The following is a 26,505-nucleotide window of genomic DNA, read 5'->3' as shown; positions in this document are numbered from 1 at the left end:
AACCGGAGAGGAGAGGCTAACTGGTCATTGCAACTTGTCCTGTGATTAGGTTAGGGTTAATTGGGGTTGTGAGGTTGCTGAGGCGGTGTGGCTCAAAGGGCCGGAAGGGCCTACGCCACACTCTATCACCAAGTAAACAATAAAATTAACTTTACCAAGCTGACTTCAGGTGTGGTGGAACTGCCGAATGAGAAAAGATTGGCTCGGCTAGGTTTGTATTCACCAGCGAGTTTATAAGGGGTGCTAAATAAAACATTACTGACAGGGCAGGACCAGCAGGACAAGTTGAAGATGATTGGTGTCTTTAGAATGAGGTGCCAAGAAATTTAGAGCTGAGATACAGAGAAATTTCTACACTTAGAGGGTGGTGAAGGTGTAGAATTTGGCTAGCATAGAGAGTGCATCGCTGAAAGCACAATGAAGACCACCTCATCAAGACCCTTGAACATGATTTGCCTACCTAGGGTTTCTCTGCAACTGTAACAATATATTCTACACCGTTTTGTCCCCTTTTGTGCTATCTCAATGAACTTAGGTTTGGGAAATGATCTGTCTGGATGACATGCCAATAAAAGATTTTCACTGTTACATGAGACAATAACAAACTAATTATCAATTAAATTATTAGCACAGGGAGATAATGGGAATATAATCAGAATGAGGTTTATTAACATATATGTTGTGAAATTTGTTGCTTCATTGCAACAGTACAGTGTAATAGATAAAAAAAAATTCTATAAGTCACAGCAAGGAATATATAATAAACTAAACAAGCAGAGCAGAAAGACAGCAATATAGTGAAGGAGTGTTCTTGGACCATTCAGAGATCTAATGGCAGTGGGGAAGAAGCTGTTCTTAAAACATTGAGGATTAAGGCTCCTGGACCTCCTCCCTGATGGTAGCAATGGGACGAGAGCATGCCCTGGTTGGTGAGATAGGTGGCGAAACATGATCATATCGAAAAGCAGACCAGGGTCAAATGGCCTACTCCAGATCATAGGCTTCATATTTCATTGAAACAGTACACACATTAAGCTCCCACTTACTATAAGAGGTCAACAACTCGAACTTTCTGGTTTACTGGCAAAAGGTACAGATACCAGGAGAACTTTCAAGCAGATAATACCCTTTCAGGAATTCAGACACCAAATTAAGAAAAGGTGTAGTTCTCTTATCAATCTCAAATATGCATTTAAATAAGAAGCCCCACACACAGTTTGCACCCATCTCTCTCCTTGGATCACAGAAGATGGATGTATCTACCATGAACTGATACACATACATCTGTATTAGAGTTTGCTAGTCTGGATTTGATCACCTCTGAGGAAGCACAAGTGTCCACACAACATTCCAGAACCAGAACATTTTGCCCGCTACTACACCGACAGACAGTTCCATTGCCAGGTGCATGATCTTTTCTTTTTGAATTAAATTCCTGTTTACCTGATCGAGCGGAATCGAAGCATGTCCGTGTCGCATTTCAATCTAGAAAGGAAGAGCTCGCTCTCCGCCTGCATCACTGAAAATCTCATTACAGTTTGTGGGGCCTCGCAGTGTGAAAGTGCATCAAAAGCAAAAAAACACGTTCAATCAGCAAGATAATCTCAGAGATTCTAGTAAGAGTGGAAGGGAAGTTAAGAATTAAAAAAAACTATGGCATAAAGACATTTCTTCAAAGGTTGTGGTGGTATTTTTCTGCTGACGCACAATAACCAAGAGATGACATTTTGTTACAGCTCTCTCTCACCCTTCGCTCCGCCCTATAATTCCAATTGACCAGAGATACTGGAATAGGTGTAGCCTTATTAGACATCCATCCGTCTCTCTTGAAGCATCTACACTGACTATAAATAACCTTCTGCAAATACTTCTCTCAAACACAACTAATTATCATCGCTGTTATTCTTCAGATACCCTTGTTACTGGCAGGCAACGCTCTCTCTCTCTGTATGGTTTGAGTGGAGTCACAGTACTCCTGTTTCCATCTCTTTGTTTCATGGGACTTGTCGACAGATTTATAAGTTGACAACTGGATTTGATGACCTGAACCAGTGAGCTGGTTGTTGGTCTTTAGAGCCCTGAGCAAGAGCAAAGAGAAGTTCTAGAAGGGGTATGCTTCACTGATTCTGTTGATGATGATACACAAATATGCAAAAGACTGTGTTAACCTCAGTTTGAGGGACTTTGCATGAAATGGCCTGATAAAGTTTGGTCTGCAAGGTTCTCGGGGCTTGACAGTTCAATGGACGAATGACAAGGTATTTGTCTCAAAATATTCCACAGTGCCTCAGGTATGAGACACTGAGCTAGTCCGGTATGAGCTGTGCAAGGTCAAATCTATCGCAGTGTTCCTGTTCAATGTTGGCATCTATCCTACCAATGACGTCAACTCCCCATGGTTCCACAACTGTCCTTCCAGAGAAAGTAGCAATTCTGTGACTTCAATGAAGACACAATGAACTGTTGCCTCCAACTGAAATCTTTTCCAAACTTAGAATCAAAATGAACTTGCCTTCTTTCCATCATCTTCAAATGCAAACCTCATATTGTGTCATAGGGTCATAGGAAAGTACAGCACAGAAACAGGCCCCTCGGCCCATCTAGTAGGTGCTGAACCATTAAGCTGCCTACTTCCATTGATCTGCATCAGGACCATAGCACTCCATACCGCTATTGTCCATGTACCTACCCAAACTTCTCTTAAATGTTCAAATCGAGCTGGCATGCACAATTGCACTGGCAACTCATTCTACACTTCCACAACCTTCACAATGAAGATTTCCCCCTCATGTTCCCCTTAAACTTGTCACCTTTCATGCTTAACCCATGACCCCTGGCTGAGATCCCACCTAACCAGCTTGCATTTACCCTACCTGTACCCCTCATAATTTTGCATATCTGTATCAAGTCTCCTCTCAATCTTCTATGTTCCAAAGAATAAAGTCCTATCCTGTCACCCAGCATTTTTCCCCTCCTCTCAACCACCTTCCCCCTCATCTGATGTCACCTATCACTTGCTAGCGTATAATCCTTTCCCTTCCCGCAACCTCCTTATTCTGGCTTCTTCTCCCTTCCCTTCCGGTCCTGATCTCAGTGCAAAATGCTGACTGTTTATTCCTCTCCATAGTTGCTGCTTGACCTGTTGAGTTCCTCCATCATTTGGTGTTTCCTGCTCTGGATTTCCAGCACCTGCAGAATCTCTTGTGTTGGGAGGTGACTGGTTACTCAATGCTTTTACTTACGTATAAAATTCTAAAGGGATTGGACGGGCTAGATGTAGGAAGATTGTTCCCGATGTTGGGGAAGTTCAGAACGAGGGGTCACAGTTTGAGGATATAGGGGAAGCCTTTTACGACCGAGATGAGGAAAAACTTCTTCACACAGAGAGAGGTGAATCTGTGGAATTCTCTGCCACAGGAAACAGTTGAGGCCAGTTCATTGGCTATATTTAAGAGGGAGTTAGATATGGCCCTTGTGGCTAAAGGGATCAGGGGGTATGGAAAGAAGGCAGGTACAGGGTTCTGAGTTGGATGATCAGCCATGATCATACTGAATGTGGCAGTGCAGGCTCGAAGGGCCGAATGGCTTACTCCTGCACCTATTTTCTATGTTTCTATGTAAAACTAGTCAATGGAATAGAACAGTCCCTGACTAGAGCAGGTGTAGGTGTGAGACACCTCCCGGGAGCAAGAAAGAGGGCTCTGCCACCATTGAATAAGGAGAGAAATTGGCAGAGAACTTTTGTAGGTGTGACATTGACATGCAGCTCTCAGTGGCTTGGTTAACATGGAAACAATGCTGAGGTCTGAGAGGAAGAAGTCATTCACCACCCCCACCACCTTTCCTTTGTCCATTTTTATCTTAACAGACAGATTGGTCATTTGTGTTAACTGATTGCTGTGTCGTTATTCTGTAGAAGAATAAATAAGACAATAGGAATTTGGTGAAGGTGGATCTCCATCACAGTAGAAGCTGGACTAATTCTGAACTATGATCACTGGAAGTCTGTTGTCAGATTTCCCTCCTACCCCAGCCAGAGGCAAATGGTTAATCAAAATAAGATGCTATATATATATATAAAATGTGTTTTTCTTTGTTTTCTGTGATGATCAACATATAGAGGCAAAAATGTACAAAAGGGCCAAAAACGGAAACATCAGCTCTACTCCCAGAACCACAAATATTTCTGACTTCCAGGTAACTTTCCCAGCACCCTCCTTCCTTCCTCTCTGGATCCGGAGACAAATGAATGCAGGCTGATCAGATATTTGCTGACTAATACCCGCAATGCCTTTACAAGACGGGTGGCCCCAGCCATTATCAATACTCTCCAGAATGCTCTGCTTGGCGTTGGTGGTGGCATAAACAGGACTTGTGATAGGCACCAGCTGCTACAACAGGGTGACCAAAACTGCACACAGTACTTCAAGTGTGGACTCGTACAACAGCAACATAATGTCCTCACTCCTATACTCAAAGCCCTGACTGATGAAGGCCAGCATGCTAGCCACCTCCTTCACAACCCTGTTCACCTGTGACACCACTTACAATAAACTATACACTTATACTCCTAATTCCCTCTGTTCTATTACGCTCCCTAGTGTCTTAATATTCACACTGGTTTGACTTGATGGGCAGAATGGCCTAATTCTGCTCCTATAGCTGACGGTGTTGACAAGGCAGACTAAAATACCAAAACAAAACTCCAGACTCATCAAGATTAAAGTCCCTTACCCCACACATTTCACATGTAATTTATAAGATACTTGTGAATGAAATCTCGTTCTTAATACCTGTAGGATGAAGAAACAATAAATAGGCAAGAGATACAGTAAATTCCGCAGGGAGGTTTACAGCCACTGTTTCTTTTCTAGGCTCAATTAAGAACAATGCAGGTCAATGTTAGCTATTCTAACAGAATGAAGCAATACCCATGCAACCTCAGGCAGGCACCTAGAGTGGTGCTCAAATGTCAAATGGTTCTGCACACTAGATACCGCCCACAGTCCAGTGACTGAAGTGGAAGATTTGATTGCTTGACAACTGAGGTGATCTCTTTCCCCTTCCAGTCAACTCTGTCACTGAGGGGGGTGAGACAATTGTTTTCTCCCCATGCTAAGTTCTGATTGATTCTTTTGTGTTCCGCTCTCAATACCTCTTTGGGAACTCTCTGAAAATAATACAAAGAACTTGGGCTTATTTTTGGAACGGTTTAATTATTGCATTAGCGAAGGATTGCATATCTCAATGAGCATTTCAACCTTCTGTTGTCACATTTGTAAGTAAACATGTGATTAGCTTGGCCTGAAAGGTTTTGACAGATAGGAGGTTAGAAATAGTTTGTACGACAGAAGTCAGGAATCTTCCAATGACCACATTTGTTAATAAATCCAACCACTCACTGAGCCTGGTAGTTCTTGACAAGAGTATTCATTGGCTTTCAAAGTGGGCACGAAACAGTCCCGACTATGTTAACAGACAATGAAAATTGTTGCAACATACATCAAAGTTGCTGGTGAATGCAGCAGGCCAAGCAGCATCTGTAGGAAGAGGTGCAGTCGACGTTTCAGGCCGAGACCCTTCGTCAGGACTAACTGAAGAAAGAGTGAGTAAGAGACTTGAAACTTTCAAATCCCTTACTCACTCTTCCTTCAGTTAGTCCTGACGAAGGGTCTCAGCCTGAAACGTCGACTGCACCTCTTCCTACAGATGCTGCTTGGCCTGCTGCGTTCACCAGCAACTTTGATGTATGTTGCTTGAATTTCCAGCATCTGCAGTATTCCTGTTGTTTGCGAATGAAAATTGTTCCTTGCTATGTGACAAAGCCTACTTAAAGTCCAAAAATTCAAAGTAAATTTTATTATAAAAATGGATATATATGACCCTGAGATTCATTTTCTTGCGGGCATTCATAACAAACACAAAGAAATACAACAGAGTCAATGACAACCAATGGAATGGGGCACCGTGGAAGGGACGGAAATAATATTGTAGAGTCCTTGAAAGTGGAATCAATTCAGTGATGGGGCAAGTGAAGTTGAATGAAGTTATCCACTCTGGTTCAGGACCCTGATTGTTCAGGGTTAGAACTGTTCCTGAACTTGGTGCTGTGGAACCTCAGGCTCCTGTATCTCCTTCCTGATGGCAGGAGCCAGAAGAGAGTATGACCTGGATGATGGGGGTCCTTAAGAGACAAAAAACAACCCTGCAAATTTTGCTTCATAAGTGATACTTGTGAATGATAACTGAAAATCAACGGTTCAATACCAAAACTGCATGAGAAAAACCCTATCAATTGTTGAGTGGCTTTATTGGTTTATTCCACGCACCTTCTTGGAACAGTGTAGTCAATTAATCTACATAATCAAACAGAAGTTAGCAAAGGTAGTCATGTCCCCTGATGTTGTTCAGTGTGTCAGAGGCCTAAATGGAGTTTAGAGGGAGCTACAAAGTTTATGCTACACACTATGGCTGGTTTGACCCAGTTATAGACCATGCACCTGGATCATGATCTGTGCCAAACCGGCTTTGTTACACAGTCCTTTTTCCACAGACACTTAGTAAACAAATCTTCTTACCCAGCTAACATCCTGGAATTCTTTTGAATGCCCATTCTTGTCAGGGTACCTCCCATCCTGTGCAGGCAGCACGTCAGAAAGTATCGTTCTTTACTCCAGAGAAAAACTCCTGCCAATGCCAAGTATGCGGACCTATAAATAGTTACATGCTCACGCTGGGCACGAGGCCAGGAATCAACCCCATGCCTGCAGAGACACTCTTGATATGGCTCTCAATGTAACAAGTTTGCTATTCAGATTACAGAGCTCTTTCCTTTTCACTTTAGACCAAATGCTAAAGTCTACGATAACATTTCCTTATTAAAGCCTTTGATGCTGGCTGTAAAACGTATACCAAGCTAGAATGTCAAGTGAACTGCCATTTCAGACACCCCTAGTGATCTTACAGTGAAGCAGATGCCTCACAGTTCCAAGAATGGGGCTCAGTCAATGCAGAATGGAATAAACAGTTGATGATTCAGGCCGAGACACTTCATTGGCCCAAAATATCGACTGTTTATTCCTCTCCATAGTTGCTGCCTGACTTGCTGAGTACCGCCAGTATTCTCAATGTGGAGTTTTTCTACTGACCCCGTGATACTCCAGCTGCCTCCCATGTGCCAAAAGCATGTTGGTAGGTTAGCCAATCCCTATTCCAATGTTGGTGGATAGCAGAAAAATTGGTTGATGAAGATACCGGAGGGGAAAAACAGGATTCCCACCATTCCCCTCACCTATCATCTGCCAGCTGGTACACTTTCCCCACCTTCTATTCTGACGTCCGCCTCCTTTCCTTTCCAGTCCGGATATCAGGTCTTGGCCCGAAACATCTACTGCTTACTCCTCTCCATAGACTCTGTCAGACCAGCTAAGTTCTTCCAGCATTGTGTGTGTGCGCGCGCGCGCACGCATGCACATTATTCAGTATTTCCAGCACCTGCTGAATCTCTTGCGTTCAGGATTAATGTACGTGTGGGGTTCATGTGGACACAGAGGGCTGTTTCTGTGCTGTACGATTCTACGACTTCAATTTGAATTTAGCACAAAGTTTGAACAGTGGAGGTTATTTGTCTACTATTGTCATGCACACCAGGATATAGTGACAAACATTTCTTTTGTGCACCATCTAGAAGGATCATTCCATACAGGACTTCATCAAGAAAGGAAAAAGGAAACAGAAACCAGAATTTAATATTGCTTTTACAGAGAAAGTGCAATGCAGGCAGACAAATAAAGAGCAAGGGCCACAATTAACCAATTTAATTAAAATATATATATTTCTTAATGTTATCTATAGTTTTTTTAGTATTATATATTACACAGTACATATTTCATGATGTTTGCCAGCAATATTAAACCTAACTCTGATGAAGTAGATTGAGAGATCAAGAGTTGGACGACAGTGAGATAGAAACTGTTCCCCAGTCTGGTGCTACCTGCTACTTGGGAATACTCCTCATCTGTGGATAGGTAGAACATTCAAACACATGGGACCGTGAGAGTCCCGTCCTCATTGGTGAACAACTGATTAGACCATTTGGTACCCTAGCAAGCACTTTGAGTAACGACTGAAGAAAGTACCCAGATCCAGATCACTAACCAGCATCCTAAAAAGAAGGGAGGGTCCAAAGTGAAGTTAAATGATAGCACAGGTGAATTGGGATAAGCTCAGCCAAACACAACTATGGATGGATGGGGGGTGGGGGGGGGGGCAAGGTGAGGTTTTGGAAGGGGGAAGTGGTAGTCCAAACACAAAAATCGATACCTTAACCTGAAGTCCTATCTGGTCTCAGGTGTGAGTCTGTTAAGGACAGAAGCAAGGAAGATCTTTCCAGGTCAACATTATTGGTCCATATCATGGTGCTGCTTGTGGGAATTTGCTGTGAGCTAATTTGCTGTCACCTTCGTTACAGAACAAGAGAGTATGGGGGAAAGAGCAGTGCAGAATAACACACATACAATCACGGTGGTGATCATGATCTCCATATTCAATTTCAACCACTACTGACTGGCGTAGACTTAGAAGCATTAGATTTCCTTCATTTGTGTTCGGGGCTTTGTGTGATCTTAGTGAAGTATAATAAGATTCTTGAGGGACCAGACGAGGTCAACGCTGAGTGGATATTTTCTCTCATGGGAGAATCGAGAAGCAAAGGACGTAGCCCCAGAATGAAGAAGTAGCTATGAACGAGTGAAATAAGAAAGAATTTCTCAGGAAAAGGTTGGGAGACTTTGGAACTCCTTATAACCATATAACAATTACAGCATGGAAACAAGCCATCTCGGCCCTTCTAGTCCATGCCAAACTCTCACCTAGTCCCACCGATCTGCACTCAGCCTAGAACCCTCCATTCCTTTCCTCTCCATATAGCTATCCAATTTTACTTTAAATGACAACATTGAACCTGCCTCTACCACTTCTGCTGGAAGCTCGTTCCACACAGCTACCACTCTCTAAGTAAAGAAGTTCCCCCCTCATGTTACCCCTAAACTTTTGCCCTTTAACTCTCAACTCATTTCCTTTTGTTTGAATTTCCCCTACTGTCAATGGAAAAAGCCGATCAAGTCCCCCCTCAACCTTCCATGCTCCAAAGAATAAAGACCCAACTTGTTCAACCTTTCTCTGTAGAAACTTTCTCCACAGAAACTTCTTTTTGCTGAGCCAAAGCCTACAACCTTGCAAATGAAAGTTGATAATCTAATTAGTTAAATCATGACATCTGGTCACATAATAATGAGGTAATTCAAATCTAAATCGTCACAGAGTGCTGCAGTTAGCGCAATGGTTTACAGTGCCACCTGTAAGATCAGCGTTCAACTCCTGCTGCTGTCTGTAAGGAGATTGTATGTTCTCCCCGTGACTGTGTGGATTTCCTCCAGGTGCTCCGGTTTCCTCCCACAGTCCAAAAATGTACAGTTATGGTTTGAGAGTTGCCGGCATGCAGTTTCGGTGCCGGAAGCATGGCAACACTTACAGGCTGCCCAGTACAATCCTCACTGCTTTGCAACAGTCTTGTTTTCTAGATCCTATCACATCAACACCCTATTTGTTTCACAGCCTTTGTAACGCTCAGTGGGTCCGGAGGAGGTTCACAAAAAATAATCCCAGGAATGAAAAGTTAATATTTGAGGAGCATTTGATAGCCTGTACTCGCTGGAGCTTAGAAGAATGAGGGGAGGATCTCATTGAAACAAATTGAACATTGAAAGTCCAAGATAGAGTGGATGTGGAGAGGATGTTTCCTAAAGTGGGAGAGTCTAGATCCGGAGAGCACGGCCTCAGAATAGGAGGACGTCCACTTAGAACAGAGATGAGGAGGAATTTTTTTTTTTAGCCAAAGAGTGGTGAATCTGTGGAGTTCATTGACACAGATGGCTGAGGAGGCCAATTCATTGGACATATTTAAAGCTGAGGGGGTATATTTAAAGCAGAGGTTGATAGGTGTTGATTTAGGAAAGGTGTCAACGGTTATGGGGAGAAGGCAGAAGAATGGGGTTGAGAGGGATAATTAATCAGCCACAAGGAAATAGTGGGCCAGACTCAATGAGCTGAATGGTCTAATTCTGCTCCTACATCTTATGGTCTTACAGCCATGTAACCATAGATAATATTACATGAGATCTTTAAAGTAATACCATCCCACCAACTTTAAGGTAGCAACTTCCACACAAATATGTGTATTGTGTTAAGTTTTCTGCATGTCAAAGTCTAAGTTAATGCATGGCAATATTTTATCTTGGTTAAGTATTGTGCAATTTAAGTTAATACACAAACTATTTACTCACAGATCTTTATAATAATTTTGAACTCTTCCATTCTCCACCATCAACATCAAACCCTTTGTGCAAGGTGAAATCTCCCACAGGAATGCATCTCCAACAGGGCAAATAAATTCGACCTGATTAAACCGGTACCACTGAGAGTGGCAAAGATCACTTCATATCCTCCAGTGAGAAGAGAAAAACATGACTTGGAGCCACTGTAAGATGCTCTCATAAAGAGCATGAGCAAATTTGTATTCACATTTTATTCTCTCAATGAACGCCAAAGCACTTCATGGCCAATTAATTACTTTTGAAATGTTGATCCCGTTCTGTCGGAAACATAGCAACTCATTTGTACCCAGTGAGATCTCTCAAACCACAAATGAGATAAATAATCAATCAAGTTACTTTTGATAATGATTCAGCCTTGAATTTTACCCAGGACATTTAGGAAAACATTGATTACTGTCACAATCTTTTACCTCCATTGGAATAGCCCATTGGGTAACTTAATATCTTCTGTAAAAACATTAACATCCTGGATTACTTGCCCATCCCAATCCAGATTTTAAGGGCTTTCTAACTTGTTATTTCATTGCTTTTTTAAAATATTTGCATTTGCACAGCTTGTTGTTCATTGACCCTGTTTACGATTACTGTTCTGTAGATTTGCTAAGTATGCCCACAGGAAAAAAGAACCCAGGGTTGTATGTTGTGACATGCGTCATGCTGATAGATTTTTACTTTGAATTTTGAGATATTACCTTGAATAATCTGTCAGTATTATCAATCCTGAATTAGAATTCAGCAGCATCACAAAACCCATTTAATCCCACCTTGCTATTTCCTCAATCAGAATTAACCCCGGTGGAGATGCCACACTTTCCCATTAATACCACACAAACTTTCAAACAGAACTTTCACAAAGTAACTGAACAAATCAGGAAACATTAGTCAATCTAAGGAGAATTTGTAGTGGGACCCATCAGCCATTAAGAGCTAATACAATCAGAATGGACAGAATGGCCTCCTCTATTCTGGGACAATGATTTATTCATAGAAGTATTTTATTTACTGAAAGACGTACATTTTTGTTACAGAAGTCACCTCTACTTCCTGTGAATGCAAGCAGAGGAGTTGGGATAAAGCCAGAGATGTGATAATAATTGGCAACATGCACAACGTACAGTGCCTTGATAGAGTATTCAGCCCCCACAACTATTACCACATTTTACTGTCTCATATTCTACATGTAAAATATATTGAAATGGGATTTTTTGAGCCAATCCACAAATTATTAGGGTATCATGTCCAATCAAAAGAAAAATTCCAAAATCTGTGAACAATTTACTAAAAATCAAAAACCAAAATTGTGAGGCTGAAAAAGAATTCATCCCCTTTGTAATTACTACGCTAACTTTCCTCAGGTGCAGTACACCATATTACCTTACCAACTCACCCAATTTGTTGATGTAGAAAATTGGAGGATCACTTGTTTTCAATTAATTGACAAGAATAAATACCGCCCCCTCTCCGTAAGGTCCAACAGTATGGCAGATTTTCAACACACCAAACTAAAATGAAGACTAAAGAGCATTCATGACAAGTCAGGGAAATGATAATGGGGAAGCACAAATCTGGGGAAGGGTACAAGGCCATCTCAAAAGCACTGAACATACCTTGGAGCTCAGTGCAGTCCATCATGAAAAAGTGGAAAAAAAATATGAAACCATGGCCACACTACCTAAGTCAGGGTGCCCTTCTAAACTTAATTGCTGGGGAAAAACGGCACTTGGAAGAGAGGTTACTGTGATGCCAAGTCACTCTGAATGAGCTGCAGAAGTCAGTGGCGGCAACAGGAGATGAAGTTCACTGCGCCACAGTCTCTAAGGCCTTGTAGGAAATAGGTATTTGTGGAAGACTGGCAAGGAAGAGGCCCTGGCTGAAAACAAAGCTTATCTAATACAGCACATCAGCCAGGTAACAGCATCCCTATTGTAAAGTATGATGGAGGTAGCATCAAGCTATGGGGATGCTTTTCAGTAGCAGGAACTGAAAATCTGGCCAGGATTGATATGAAGACGGGTGCTGCTAAATACAGAGAGATCCTGGATAAAAACCTGTTAGCCTCTGCCAGAAACCTTAAACTGTGGAAGAAGTTCACCAACGACCCAAAACATACTGCCAGAGCAACCGTGGAGTGGCTTCAAATTAAGAAAAATGATGCCCTTGAGTAGCCCAGGCAGAGTCCTCTGGCAAGACCTCAAGATTGCCATCCACTGCCGCTCCTCAACTAACCTGGCACAGCTCTAGCAAACCTACAAGGAGGAATTGGCAAATCTTGCTCCATCACATTCTGCAAAGCTAATAGAGACTCATCCAAAAAGACTATTGGCTGTAATGGCTGCAAGAGGTGGTTCAACTGAGAACTGAGCAAAGGGGAATGGATACTTTGGAACTGCTGACATTTCAGTTTAAGTTTTTTAAAGTTTTTTCATGCTTCATAATTTCCCCTGTTTTTAAGGCTCTTCTGTGAAATTCACACAAAAAATTCACAGTTAAATTGATCAAAATCTCATTTATGTGAACGGGGGGGTGGGGTTGAATTACAAGGCACTGTGAATACTTTTACAAGGCACTTTAAATACTAGCAAGCTAAAAACAATCTTGAATACGTCGAATGTCAGCAGCTCAAAGAAAATACATATTTTAAAATAACTTAATTGTCTACTCTCCAAATGGACCAAATCATTTTGAAGTTATATGCAAGTGCAGGAACTCTGCACGACATTTAAAAAAGGAGGTGAATTTTAGGTAAATAGTTCAAACATTTGTACCTACAGGGATGGAAAGGGCTCAGATTTGGAGTTGGTGCGCAAATTGAATTGGCTGAGATTATTTTATAAAAAATTTCTTAACAAAACCCTCTTTGTTGTAATGAACCACCAATTATTTTGGCAGCCAAGAGAGCAAGGAAGAGAGAGGGTTCTTGATCCTGGCTAATGGTAGAAGTGAGAAAAATGTATAGTTCTGTACGACATGGTTTAACTGCACAGTTCATACCCATTCAATCCCAGAAGAATTAATCAGAAAATAGGAAAAGGAATAAAAGCACATTAACCCTTTGGTGTTGCAGTCAATTTAACAACTTAACTGGTCTTGCAGTACTCTGTACATCTGCAGAAACAGAGAAAATCTTAACCCCAAATATACCTGAAGCGAATATGAGTATATATACAAACTTTGCATATATATTGCATTCAATCTTGTTTACATAGCATTAACTCATCCAGAGTAAGCTAATGTACTTAACTCTCAACAAGTACACATTGGGCATTACTGTTGGGTGGCGGGGTGGACATATGTCTCTATCAACAGAGGTGTAAGGCACTTCTTCCCTCCGCTAGCCTGCAGGTCACCCTTGGGCAATGTGTTGCAGCTGCTTAGCCCCGTGCCCCCCCCCCGACCCAACCAGGGTCATGTGAAGCCCTGGGAGCTGGTGATGGATGGACATAGGAGCAGCTGGTGCACATCACAAGTCTTGGTTATATGAACACTGACGACAGGCAGGCAATCTCTGAAGAGTATTGATAATGGCCTGGGTCAGTCATCTTGTGAAGACACTGCTCAGGAGAGGGCAACAGCAAACCGCTTCTGTAGAAGGGTCATGAATAAGACCATGGATGCCCACATTATGCCCACGGGAAATTATAGGCCGGTGAGTTTAACGTCAGTAGTAGGTAAGTTATTGGAGGGAGTACTAAGAGACAGAATCTACAAACATTTGGATAGACAGGAGCTTATTAGGGAGAGTCAACATGGCTTTGTGCGTGGTAGGTCATGTTTGACCAATCTGTTGGAGTTTTTCGAGGAGGTTACCAGGAAAGTGGATGAAGGGAAGGCAGTGGATATTGTCTACATGGACTTCAGTAAGGCCTTTGACAAGGTTCCGCATGGGAGGTTAGTTAGGAAAATTCAGTCGCTAGGTATACATGGAGAGGTGGTAAATTGGATTAGACATTGGCTCGATCGAAGAAGCCAGAGAGTGGTGGTAGAGAATTGCTTCTCTGAGTGGAGGCCTGTGACTAGTGGTGTGCCACAGGGATCAGTGCTGGGTCCATTGTTATTTGTCATCTATATCAATGATCTGGATGATAATGTGGTAAATTGGATCAGCAAGTTTGCTGATGATACAAAGATTGGAGGTGTAGTAGACAGTGAGGAAGGTTTTCAGAGCCTGCAGAGGGACTTGGACCAGCTGGAAAAATGGGCTGAAAAATGGCAGATGGAGTTTAATACTGACAAGTGTGAGGTATTGCACGTTGGAAGGACAAACCAACGTAGAACATACAGGGTTAATGATAAGGCACTGAGGAGTGCAGTGGAACAGAGGAATCTGGGAATACAGATACAAAATTCCCTAAAAGTGTCGTCATAGGTAGATAGGGTCGTAAAGAGAGCTTTTGGTACTTTGGCTTTTTAATTGCTGGAATGTTATGATGAGGTTGTATAAGGCATTGGTGAGGAGTCTGGAGTATTGTGTTCAGTTTTGGTCACCAAATTACAGGAAGGATATAAATAAGATTGAAAGAGTGCAGAGAAGGTTTACAAGGATGTTGCCAGGACTTGAGAAACTCAGTTACAGAGAAAGGTTGAATAGGTTAGGACTTTATTCCCCGGAGCGTAGAAGAATGAGGGGAGATTTGATAGAGGTATATAAAATTATGATGGGTATAGATAGAGTGAATGCAAGCAGGCTTTTTCCACTGAGGCAAGGGGAGAAAAAAATCAGAGGACATGGGTTAAGGGTGAGGGGGGAAAAGTTTAAAGGGAACATTAGGGGGGGCTTCTTCACACAGAGAGTGGTGGGAGTATGGAATGAGCTGCCAGACGAGGTGGTAAATGCGGGTTCTTTTTTTAACATTTAAGAATAAATTGGACAGATACATGGATGGGAGGTGTATGGAGGGATATGGTCCGTGTGCAGGTCAGTGGGACTAGGCAGAAAATGGTTCGGCACAGCCAAGAAGGGCCAGAGGGCCTGTTTCTGTGCTGTAGTTTCTATGGTTTCTATGGTTTCTATTAATACGACATGGCACATATGATGATGATGGCTTTTCGAAATTCAACAGGTTTATTTCATGCCATGATCCTGTATGCAAGGTAAAAGCCAAGACCATAAGACCATAAGACATAGGAGCAGAATTAGGCCATTTGGCCCATTGAGTCTGCTCCGCAATTTCATCATGGCTGAGCCAATTTTCCTTTCAGCCCCAATCTCCTACCTCCTCCCCATATCCCTTCATGCCCTGACCAATCAAGAATCTATCAAGCTGTGCCTTAAATATACATAAGGACTTGGCCTCCGCAGCTGCCTGTGGTAATGAAATTCCTTCTCATCTCCATTCCAAAAGGAGGCCCCTCCATTCTGAGGCCGTGTCCTCTGGTCTTAGACTCTCCCACCATTGGAAACATCCTCTCCACATCCACTCTGTCAAGGCTGTTCACCACTCAACAGGTTTCAATCAGGGTAAACCAAGAGCCAGTGCATTTTAAGACCAAGACAGGCTGTTGCAGTTCTGATATGGTGACGCAGCGCCCAGCAGCCACTCCAGAATGAATATCTGTAATCTGTCAAGTAGGATGCTGTGCACAATCCTGATTTGATGGAGACGGACTTGAGAAGCACAGAGGAACATCTGGAGAAACTTCTGAAATGCCTGTTTCGCTGCCATTGCCACTGTGCGATTCAGAATCTCTGGAGGGGAAGGCCCCGAATCCTCGGCTTTGCCTGTTGCTTGGCAGCCGGGGTCGAAGTACTCGGCAGAGATGGTGCTCGGTGTCAGAGGGCTGGTCGGAGGGATGAAGTTTTCGGATGGATTCAGAGCCGGCTGTGGTCGGGTGCTTCCAGGGTGCTGCATCGGCAAGTTTGCGGTGCTGGAGGTTCATGGCAGGGAGAGTTTTTCTTTCTTCTACCGTCTGCATGAGATGATGGGGCTTTTGAGAGACTTTGAGACATTTTTTTTTTACCATGCCCATGGTCTGCTCTTTATCAAATTACGGTATTGCTTTGCACTGTTGTAACTAGATGTTATAATTATGTGGTTTTGTCAGTTTTAGTCTTGGTCTGTCTTGTGTTTCTGTGATATCATACTGGAGGAACATTGTATCATTTCTTAATGCATGCATTACTAAATGACAATAAATGAGGACTGAGTGTCCTCAAAATCTAAAAAATATTCTACATCATCATCACAAATGTAAAATTAAGAGTCTCAGCCAAAGTTGGGCTGTCAATACTCTGGAAGGGGAACCTACCTTGCTGTCTGTTATCTTGAAAGTGAGAATGCAACCAAATCATTTCAGACATCACAAGATATCCCACTGCACATGGAGGACATCTTTTGGGAATCCCTACTTTGCAGAAAGGACGGAAGGACTCTATACCACAAGTGGCAATGAATACTGTTTAGTTGTTAATTTTAGTGAGAGCATGATAGCCAACGGGAAGGAACAAAGGATGTGGGGAAATAGTGGGCATAGACTGAACAGCAGAACAGGCTTGTGGAGCCTATTTAGTTCCTCTTGTCCTTGTCCGTGGCTTTGAGACAAACTCTAGGTCCAACAATATTAAGTATTGAACCATTGCTTAAAATAAATATTATATTAAGGGTTGGGTGGTGGGGGAGGGGCACTTCACAGGCAAGATTGAAGTATTCTCTCAGATTTTTATAGTATTTTTGGTGCTTTAAGAAAAGAACGGGAGATATGATATGGCTCTGATACATCGTAGGCACAGTTTGGAGTTTGAGCACCTGCAGCTCAAACAACAAAGACATGGTTTCCGTTTGTTTAAACAACTTTACTATCAATGCATGAGGGCCACTATCTTTATACCCACAATACCAGTACAGTGAAGCATCTGCTAGACCATACACACATCTTCTGAGTTTCCACTGCATTCCTTCACTTCAGGCGAAGGTGGAATGAAAATGTCACGTGACAGCTCCATTCTCTGTAGGAATGCGGATTATGTGTCCATGGAATGGGGTTGCCAATGCTTCTGGCGTTTGTCTGTGAGAAGTAATCCGAGGGATTATGATGCACATGTTGGTGAATCTTTTTGGAGTTCTTTTATGTTCAGTTCCTCAAAACCTATAGCCACCAGGCTCGGTTTTGGTGTAATTCTTGTCAGCGTTTCTTTCAGGGTGCCCACCTGCCTTGTAGGCACTGTTTTTTGGCCAATGTCTCTGACTTCCTCAAACACCCGATTATTTCTTCAACCACTGATTTCATCCTGTTTTGCAGATTCAGACGAGGACTTCTTAATCTTGACGATCTCAAATGGTCCCACCTGATCTATACTGGGTCCAATGTGAAGTCTGTCTACACATGACAGGTCAACTGACTCTGCAGTGCCAGTGATTGTGGCTGGTTATAGGTCATTCAAGTTGTACCAACTTTTGTTTCTCCCAGTGGCTTTGCCTGCTCGACCTAAGACTTCAGCTTTGTATGAGATACCAGTGTTTTGTCTACAGTTTAGTTGAGCTTTCCTGCCTTACTTAGAACAGAGATGGGAGAAATTTCTTTAGCCAGAGGGTGGTAAATCTGTGGACTTCATTGCCACAGACGGCTGAGGAGGCCAAGTCACTGTGTACATTTAAAGTGGAGGTTGAAAAGTTAGTAAGGACGTCAAAAGTTATGGGGAGAAGGCATAAGGATGGGACTGAGAGAGAAAATAAATCAGTCATGATAGAATCCAGCAGCAGACTCAATGGGCCAAATGGACCAATTCCACTCCTATGTCTAATGGTCTTATGGTTGCAAGGCAAAAAGACTGCAAATGGTGGAAATCTGAAATAAAAGCCGGAAGTGCTGGAGATCTCAACAGGTCAGGCAGCATCTGTAGAGATGGAGACAGAATCCGTTTCAAGCCACTGTTCTTTATGCAAGTGACATAAAGGAGCCAAAAACACGGTCCAGAGAAAGCTGCTGCAAAGGGGTAGCTGCAGCAAGGTAGTGTCTGCTGATAAATCAGACAGGAAAGGAACCAAAGCAAATCCAACAACAAACCTCAGGTCACTGGGATCCCTTCTGACAGATGGCCTCAGATACACTATCATATAGACTTTGCTACAACGGAAACCTTTGTTTTGCATCCCATCCATACAAATTCTTTCATTACAACATCGCATTGAGGCGGTACAAGGGAAAACTATAACAGAATGCAGAATAAAATGTTAGCACTCTGAGCGGTGCTGCAATATAATTATGTATTTTCATAATTGTTAAACTGAGGCCCTGCTCCTCTTCCCTGGTAGATATTGCAAATTTCCTGTTACTTTTAGAATTGCATTGTTATTCTCAGTGTTCTGGGGAACATATAATCCTAACCTAATATCACAAGAATTGGAAAATGTGTTTATTATTATCGTCACATGCACAGAGGCACAGTGAAAAAATTTGTTTTGAATGCCACTCATGCAGATTATTTCATTACAACCGTGCATTGAGGTAACACGGGGGGAAACAACAACAGAATGCAGATTAAAGTGTTACGGTTACAGAAACTGTGCAGTGCAGGCAGGCAATTAGGTGCAAGACCACCATGGGGTAGATTGTGAGGTTGAAGAGTCCATCCTATTGTACAAGGGACTGTTCAAGATTCCTGGAACAGCAGGATAGAAACTAGACACACTTTTGGGCCTTCGCATCTCCTTCCTGATGAGGGAGGGAAATAGAGAATGTCCAGAGTGGGCACAGTTTTTAATTGTATGTTGGCTGCTTTACTGAGGCAGTGGGAAGTGAACATACTGCACATAGACGATAAGACCATAAGACAAAGGAGCAGAATTAGGCCATTCAGCCCATTGAGTCTGCCCTGTGGGAGCCAGAAGGGAGGAAGGTTGTTCTTTCCTAGTCTTCTGATTTCTTTACACCCCTCCCTCCCATACCTGAAAATCAAAAGAATAACACAAGGCTGGGGGAGAGATGTCCTAAAGGCTCCCAAGTTTGTTGCCTTCAGAATGACAGAGCCGGGTAGATGGATGCAAAACAGGGTTCAAAGTTCAAACACGAGGACATCTGCAGATGCTGGAATTTCAAGCAACACACATCAAAGTTGCTGGTGAACGCAGCAGGCCGGGCAGCATCGCTAGGAAGAGGTACAGTCGACATTTTAGGCCGAGACCCTCCGTCAAAGTTCAAAGTAACCTTATTATCAAAGTACATATATGTCACCATATATAGCTCTGAGATTCATTTTCTTGCTGACGTACTCAATAAATCCATAACAGAATCAATGAAAAACTGCACCAACTTGGGCATTCAACCAGTGTACAAAAGACAACAGACTGTGTAAATACAAAAAGAAAAAGGAAATAATAATAAGTAAGCAATAAATATCAAGAACAGGAGATGAGGAGCCATTGAAGTGAGTCTATAGGTTGTGGGAACAGTTCAGTGATGGAATGAGTGAAGTTAAGTGAAGTTATCCCCACTGGTTCAAGAGCCTGATGGCTGAGGGATAATAGCTGTTCCTAAACCTAGTGGTCAAATCACAAACTGCCGAAGAGTCTTGGCCCAAAATGTCGACTGTATTTTTTTCCCCATAGGTGCTGCCTGGTCTATTGAGTTCCTCCAACATTTTGTGTGTTGCTTAAAACTGGTGGTGTGGGTCTGAGGCTCCTATACCTTCTTGATGGTAGCAGCGAGAAGAAATCATGGTCTGGGTGGTGGGTGTCCCTGAAAGCAGATACTGCTTTCCTGTAGCAATGCTCCCTGTCGAAGGGCTAAATGGTGGGGAGGGCTTTACCCGTGATGGACTGGGCCGTATCAACTACTTTTTGTAGGATTTTCCGTTCAAGACGGTGGTGTTTCCATACCAGACTGTGATGCAACCAGTCAATATACTCTCCGCTAAACATCTATAGAAGTTTGTCAAAGTTTAGGTGCCATGCCAAATGCACACGTGCCACATCAATGAAAAAGCTACTATTTCACAAGGAACCTCCATTGCGACTGTACTCCATAGTAAGAGGTAGAAAGAAACAAGTCACTATATGGTGAAGAAACTATTGGACAGGATCCAGAGGAGGTTTACAAGGATGATCCTGGAAATGAAATGGATAATGTATAAGGAGTGTTTGATGCCTGTGGGCCTGCACTCACTAGAGCTTAGAAGAATGAGGTGGGATCTCACTGAAACCTATTAAATATTGAAAGGCCCAGGTAGAGCCAATGTGCAGAAGATATTCCACTGGTTGGATCATCTAGGAGCAGAAGGCACAGCTTCAGAATCCAAGAATGTCCCTTCTGAGCAGAGAGGAGGAGGAAATTCTTTCACTAGAGGGTGGTGAATCTGTGGAATTCGTGGCTGCAGATGGCGGAGGGGCCAAGTCATTAGATGTACTTAAAGCGAAGGTTGAAAGGTTTTGATTAGTAAAGTTGGCAAAGGTTACAGGGTAAAGGCAGGAGAAGTGGGGCTGAGAGGGAAAAAGGATCAGCCATGATGGAATGGTGGAGCCGGCTTGATAGGCCGAGTGGCCTAATTTTTCTCCTATGTCTTATAGACTTATGGAAATATGCCCATCAGCACCAGACATATCAGGATCACATTGCAGCTGTTCTAACTGGTGGAAACACCTTAACCGCAACAGGCTCTGAACAAGCAGAGGTGAGAAAGTGAGAAAATATGCACTGGTTTTAATGAATAATGTCAGGAGGGTGAGTCTAATCAGAGAGTGGAATCTCTACAATGGAACAGCAGCTCCCATTCCAAAACGGGCACTCTGATAATGTTTGACAAGTTCCCAGAGGGGGCGGGTAAGTCAGCCGCTAGATGGTTTAACCACTGATCTCTCCGACGCACTAACTCACAGAGTGGGCCCAGTGAAACTCGACCCGGGATGATTCCTCCATAACATGGTGCCAGACTCCCACCCCAGAGAATGACAATGGGCAGAGGGGGAAAAAAAGACGTATGGTCTGAATCATAGTTAAGGGTCAGAACACTACAGAACAGAAGCAGGCCCTTCAGCTCATCTAGTCCATGCAGAATTAGCTCTGTCAGCCTGTGACCACAGCCCTCTATACCCTTCCCATCAATGTATCTATCCAAATTTACCTTAAGTTTTGAAACTGAACCCACATCCACCATTTCTGCTGGCAGCTAGGTCTACACGCCCTGAGTGAATTTCCCCTGCATGTTCCCTTAAACTTTTCACCTTTCACCCTTAACCTATGACATCTATGACTCACCCAACCTCACTGGGAAAAGCCTGCTTTCATTTACCCTCTCTATCCCCTCAGAATTTCATATACCTTGTTCTGAACTCAGAAGTAAATCACTTTCAAGAAACCAACATTGTCAGGCTGATCGAGCATGGGATTGGAATGGGGAAAGGGAATACTTAGTAAAAAAAACCGCCAAAAGTAAAAATATAGTTGAATGGCTTTCCAAAGCAATCTATAGACAGACTTCAATTCAGTCAGAATGTCACTGCTTGACTTATAAGTAAAACCAGAATGAGGAAGCATATCACTCCTGTCCCAACTACTCTGCATCGGCTTCTTCTACTTTTTAGAATTGATTTTTAAGTTCTCCTACTAGTTCTTGAAACTCTCAATGGGCTGAAACTGTTAGTTTTATAATCCCACTCAAACTCTCAGTTCTTCTTCCGCCGGTCTCTTTAAGTTTGAACAGTCTTCCTCAAGAGATAATTGGTAGGTCAGCTCTTTAGAACTACGCTCCGAAACTGTGGAACGCAATACCTAAAATGATAAGGGATGCAGATGCAGTCGACACTTTTAAATGTCAGTTCAAAGCCTATTTATTCTACCTTGCTTTTAACTAACATTTTTTGTCTTCTATTTTCTTGTTTGCACTTTATCCCATTGTAAAGAGCTTTGAACTACATTGTTCATATGAAAAGTGATCTAAATAAGTTATTGTTATTATTATAATAAAATGTGTCCAACAACAAATATGAATGATAATTACCACAGTGCTGCTTTCTGTTTTCAAAGGGAAGGCCCTTAAATCAGATCTGAAGTCATTTCAACAGAAAGAGTAGAAATAGAAAATGAGCTTAATGACAAAAATCACTCGTTCCAGCAACATTAGCTGGAGGGTTACAAATATATTGAAGTATACGATGTTGTTGCCAAAAGATGCACAAAATGGAGAGAAATGGATTTCAGGCAATCTTATGCTTCAGCTTTATTTATTTATCACAGGTACATCGAAACATATAGTGAAATGCATTATTTGCAGTAACAGAAAGCACAACCTAAAATTTCTACAGATGTACCATAGAGAGCATTCTAACTGGCTGCATCACTGTTTGGTATGGGTGGAGGGGATGGGTTTACTGCGCAGGATCAAAAGAAACTGCAGAAATTTGTGAACTCAGTCAGCTCATCACGGCACCACCCTCCGTAACATCCAGGCCACCTTCAAGGAGTCATGCCTCAAAAAGACGGCATCCATCGTTAAGGTACCCCATTGCCCAGGACATGCCCCCTTTTCACTGCTACCATCAGGTAGGAGGTACTAGAGTCTGAAGGCACACACTCAATGATTCAGGAACAGCTTCTTCCCACTCTGCCATCACATTTCTAAATGGACATTGAATGCACGAACACTACCTCACTACTTTTTTGCACTACTTATTTAATCTAACTATTCTATATAATATATTATATATATTATATATAGGGGTGTTTGGGGTGTCGGGGGGGGGGAAGCACCTCTGGTGGGGGAACATGTCGCGTCCTTTTCAGGGCAGTTGGTCCACCTTTGGTCCCCACCTGGCACTCAGCTCTCACCTGTGGCTCCCCGTAGCTGTTTGCATGTGACAGCGGCCACACCCCGGGCAACGGCTTCGACAAGCCGGCTAAACCAGGTGAGGGTAGCCGACAGGTCTCAAACCCTCGGTGAGATAGGGAGTTGTCTATCCCAGCATGTGAAGACAGACTCCGGCGGATTGAGTGGACGAGACCAATGGAAGGTCCAACGGTCAAGGCGGCGGTCTCTGCAAGCGTCGTGGAACGTGTAGAGCAGGACAAGACACAGAAGACGTCCTGGTCATCCACTGCGCCTAGTCCCATCTCCAGCCGTCTAGACTCTGTCTTGCCACTGGATCCAGATGGGAATTGGGAAGAGAGAGTGAGGCTGACACTGCGCAACGCTTCCTCACTTAAATCCAAATACATCATAATGGTGTCGAGGTCCTCATCGACGTCAATGATGGACGAACATATATATATATATTCACTGTAATTCACAGTTTTTACTATTATGTATTATTGCAATGTATATAAGGCATCCGTTAGTCTTGCGAAACCATGGATCTGCACCTGGAAAGTCTTCACTCTCCAGGGCGCAGGCCTGGTCAGGGTTGTATGGAAGACCAGCAGTTGCCCATGCTGCAAGTCTCCCCTCTCCACGACACCAATGTTGTCCAAGGGAAGGGCATTAGGACCCATACAGCTTGGCACCAGTGTCGTCACAGAGAAATGTGTGATTAGGTGCCTTGCTCATGTTGCCTCGGCTGAGGCTCGAACTCACAACCTTCAGGTCGCTAGTCCAATGCCTTAACCACTTGGCCACGTGCCCACAATTGCAATGCACTGCTGCCAAATAACAACAAATTTCACAACATATCCCTGTGATATTAAACCCGATTCTGATTTGCTGGAGGCAGCTTCCAAGTGTCACTACACATTCAGCAGAACAACACAAGCAACAAAACAAAAACAGAAAGCAACCCTCTTCCCTCCCACTCACACAGAGATGGGCCTCCAGCCCCAGGAGGTTATTTCACAAAGGAATACAACTTGATATGGTAAAGCTCTTGAATTTAAAGTCAAATTCCATCCTTGGAGATCCTCACCAAGCAGGCATGCTCTTTTCTCGCTGTTGCCATCGGGTAGAAGGTACAAGAGCCTCAGGACTCACACCACCATGTTCAAGAACAATTGATGCCCCCCAACCATTAGGCTCTTGAACAAAATGGAATAACTGCACTCACTCACCCATCCACTGAGACGTTCCAACAACCACTGGTCTCACTTTAAGGATTCTTTATCTTGTTATTGCATGATCTAGTTATTTATTGCTACCTATTTATATTTGCATAGTTTGTTGTCTTCTGAATAATCCTTCATTGGTCCTGTTCTAGTTCCTATTCTATAGATTTACTGAGTATGATCACAGGAATATTAATCTCAGGATTGTATGTAGTGACATATGTAGTTTTATAATAGAATTTACTTTAAACCATGAACAATCCTTGGTATAAGCTGACAGACTGGTTTGAGTATTGGTGACTCACACAGCCGTTTGGGTAATGGAAATTCACCAACTGAAATTCACAAATCACTTCCCAAAAATCAGAGAAATGGAATAAAAAAATAATCTCATGGAATTTTTGTACCATTTTTTTCCAACTGTCATTTCTTGGTGTATCTCTTACGGAGAATTTTGATGCACACAGTTTTTCTGGGAACTCAACCCTTACCCCACCCTGCATTGTGGGGGTCGTCTGATCTTGTTTCTGAACTCGGTGTCATGGTTCATTTACCCCGAGGCATGAAACTTTAGTTCAATCATCACTCTTTAGATACTCTAACTTCTCTCACCTCCCTTTGCTCTGTGGTTGGTTGTACATTTGGTCTACAAGTCTCTGTTTGTGCTCTACTCAAAATTTTGCAGTGAGAATTGAGTTTTGACTACACACATCTTTGACCTGATTCCAAATCAATTCAGTTGATTCTAGGATGTCAGCATGTTTCTCAGAACTAAGTAAATGCAAGCATATTCTATCTCACACAATCTCAGACACTCTGCATCTCTTCTGCAATATTGCTAGGTATTAACATTTGACTGATTTAGAAAATAGCCCTTGAATAATACATTGGCAAAGACTCTAGCAAACTTCTACAGATGTACTGTGAAGATCATTCTGTCTGGTGTAAAGGCACCAACACACAGGATCAAAAAAAAAACCGGCAGAGGGTTGTCGACTCAGCCAGTTCCATGATGGGCATAAGCCTCCCCACCATCAAAGACATCTTCCGAAGGTGATATCTCAAGTAGACAGCATCCATCAATAATGACCCCACCATCTGAGAGATGTCCTCTTCTCATTACTACCATCGAGGAGGTGGTACAGGAGCATGAAGATGCACACTCAACGTTTTAGAAACAGCTTCTTCCCCTCTAGGAGCCTGGTTCAGAAGCTCTGATGGTTGAAGGGTAATAACCGTTCTGGAACCTCGTGGTGTGGAACCTAAGGTTCCTGTTCCTCCTCCCCAGTTCAATATAACTACCTGCTGGTAGGTTTCCTGATACAAGTCAAACTTAAGAGAACCAAGTTAATCCTCAGAACACCTGCAAACCCAGAAATGTGGGCTACTAGCACAAACACCAAATGGTGATTGGTTCATCAAAGGGTGTGGCTCGTTTGGTTTGTCAGGGCCCACCCCACTTCCAGTGCGGAAGTTTTCAAAACGAATGAAAGACACTGCAAAGACCTAAACACGATGTATCATTTTAGGTCCCCAGTCTTGAAATGCCAGTTCTGCTGACGAAATGGTGGTGTGAGGGAAGGGTTTGGAAAAAATATGTAAAGTTGTTGCAAACAAAAATTATTGCAAATTAAACAAAAACTTCACGCCAGTAATCTGAAGTTATATTTTGAAAAACAAAATCTGGCTTTGAATTTCCGTTCTTTTAATTTTTGGTACTATCTATAGTGATTATGATATATATACTGAAACCAAATGAACGTATATTTGCATTAAACTTCTAGAACACAAACTCATTTATGAACCCATTATGACATTTTTAATATTAGGAAATTTCACTATCAATTTATGTAAAATAATCAAAACCTACGTCTAGCTTATGGTGATAAGAACTGTAACTCTTTTGGTTTTAAACTCTAATGAAGGTTAAAATTTACGTTATATTCACTGCTTCTTTCAGTTTTCCTTCCTAAGATCACACATTAAACAAAAGCCAATTGGAATTTTCTAGCTTCTTTTGTGTAAAATGGTGTCATTAGAGTGTATTGCCAAGCTATCCTCAAACTTTAGAAACGGATGCCAACTTTTAGAGAAGTGACACTTACCAACACAATCCGATCAGTGTTAAATAGGCGTAAAGTTAATTGAGAAG

The 26,505-nt window shown here is 42.6% G+C and overlaps 1 protein-coding gene across 1 annotated transcript in view; it reads right to left on the bottom strand.

The window, feature by feature from the left end:
* LOC134355443 (transcription factor SOX-13-like) overlaps positions 1–26,505 on the bottom strand; it is a 224,782-nt gene that overhangs the window by 73,190 nt on the left and 125,087 nt on the right. The gene's annotated exons all lie outside the window — the stretch shown is intronic.

Source organism: Mobula hypostoma, chromosome 13, assembly GCF_963921235.1.
Source record: "Mobula hypostoma chromosome 13, sMobHyp1.1, whole genome shotgun sequence".
Classification (NCBI taxonomy): Eukaryota; Metazoa; Chordata; class Chondrichthyes; order Myliobatiformes; family Myliobatidae; genus Mobula; species Mobula hypostoma.
The sequence above is the reverse complement of the archived record's forward strand: the minus strand, read 5'-3'. Positions and strand labels throughout refer to the sequence as shown.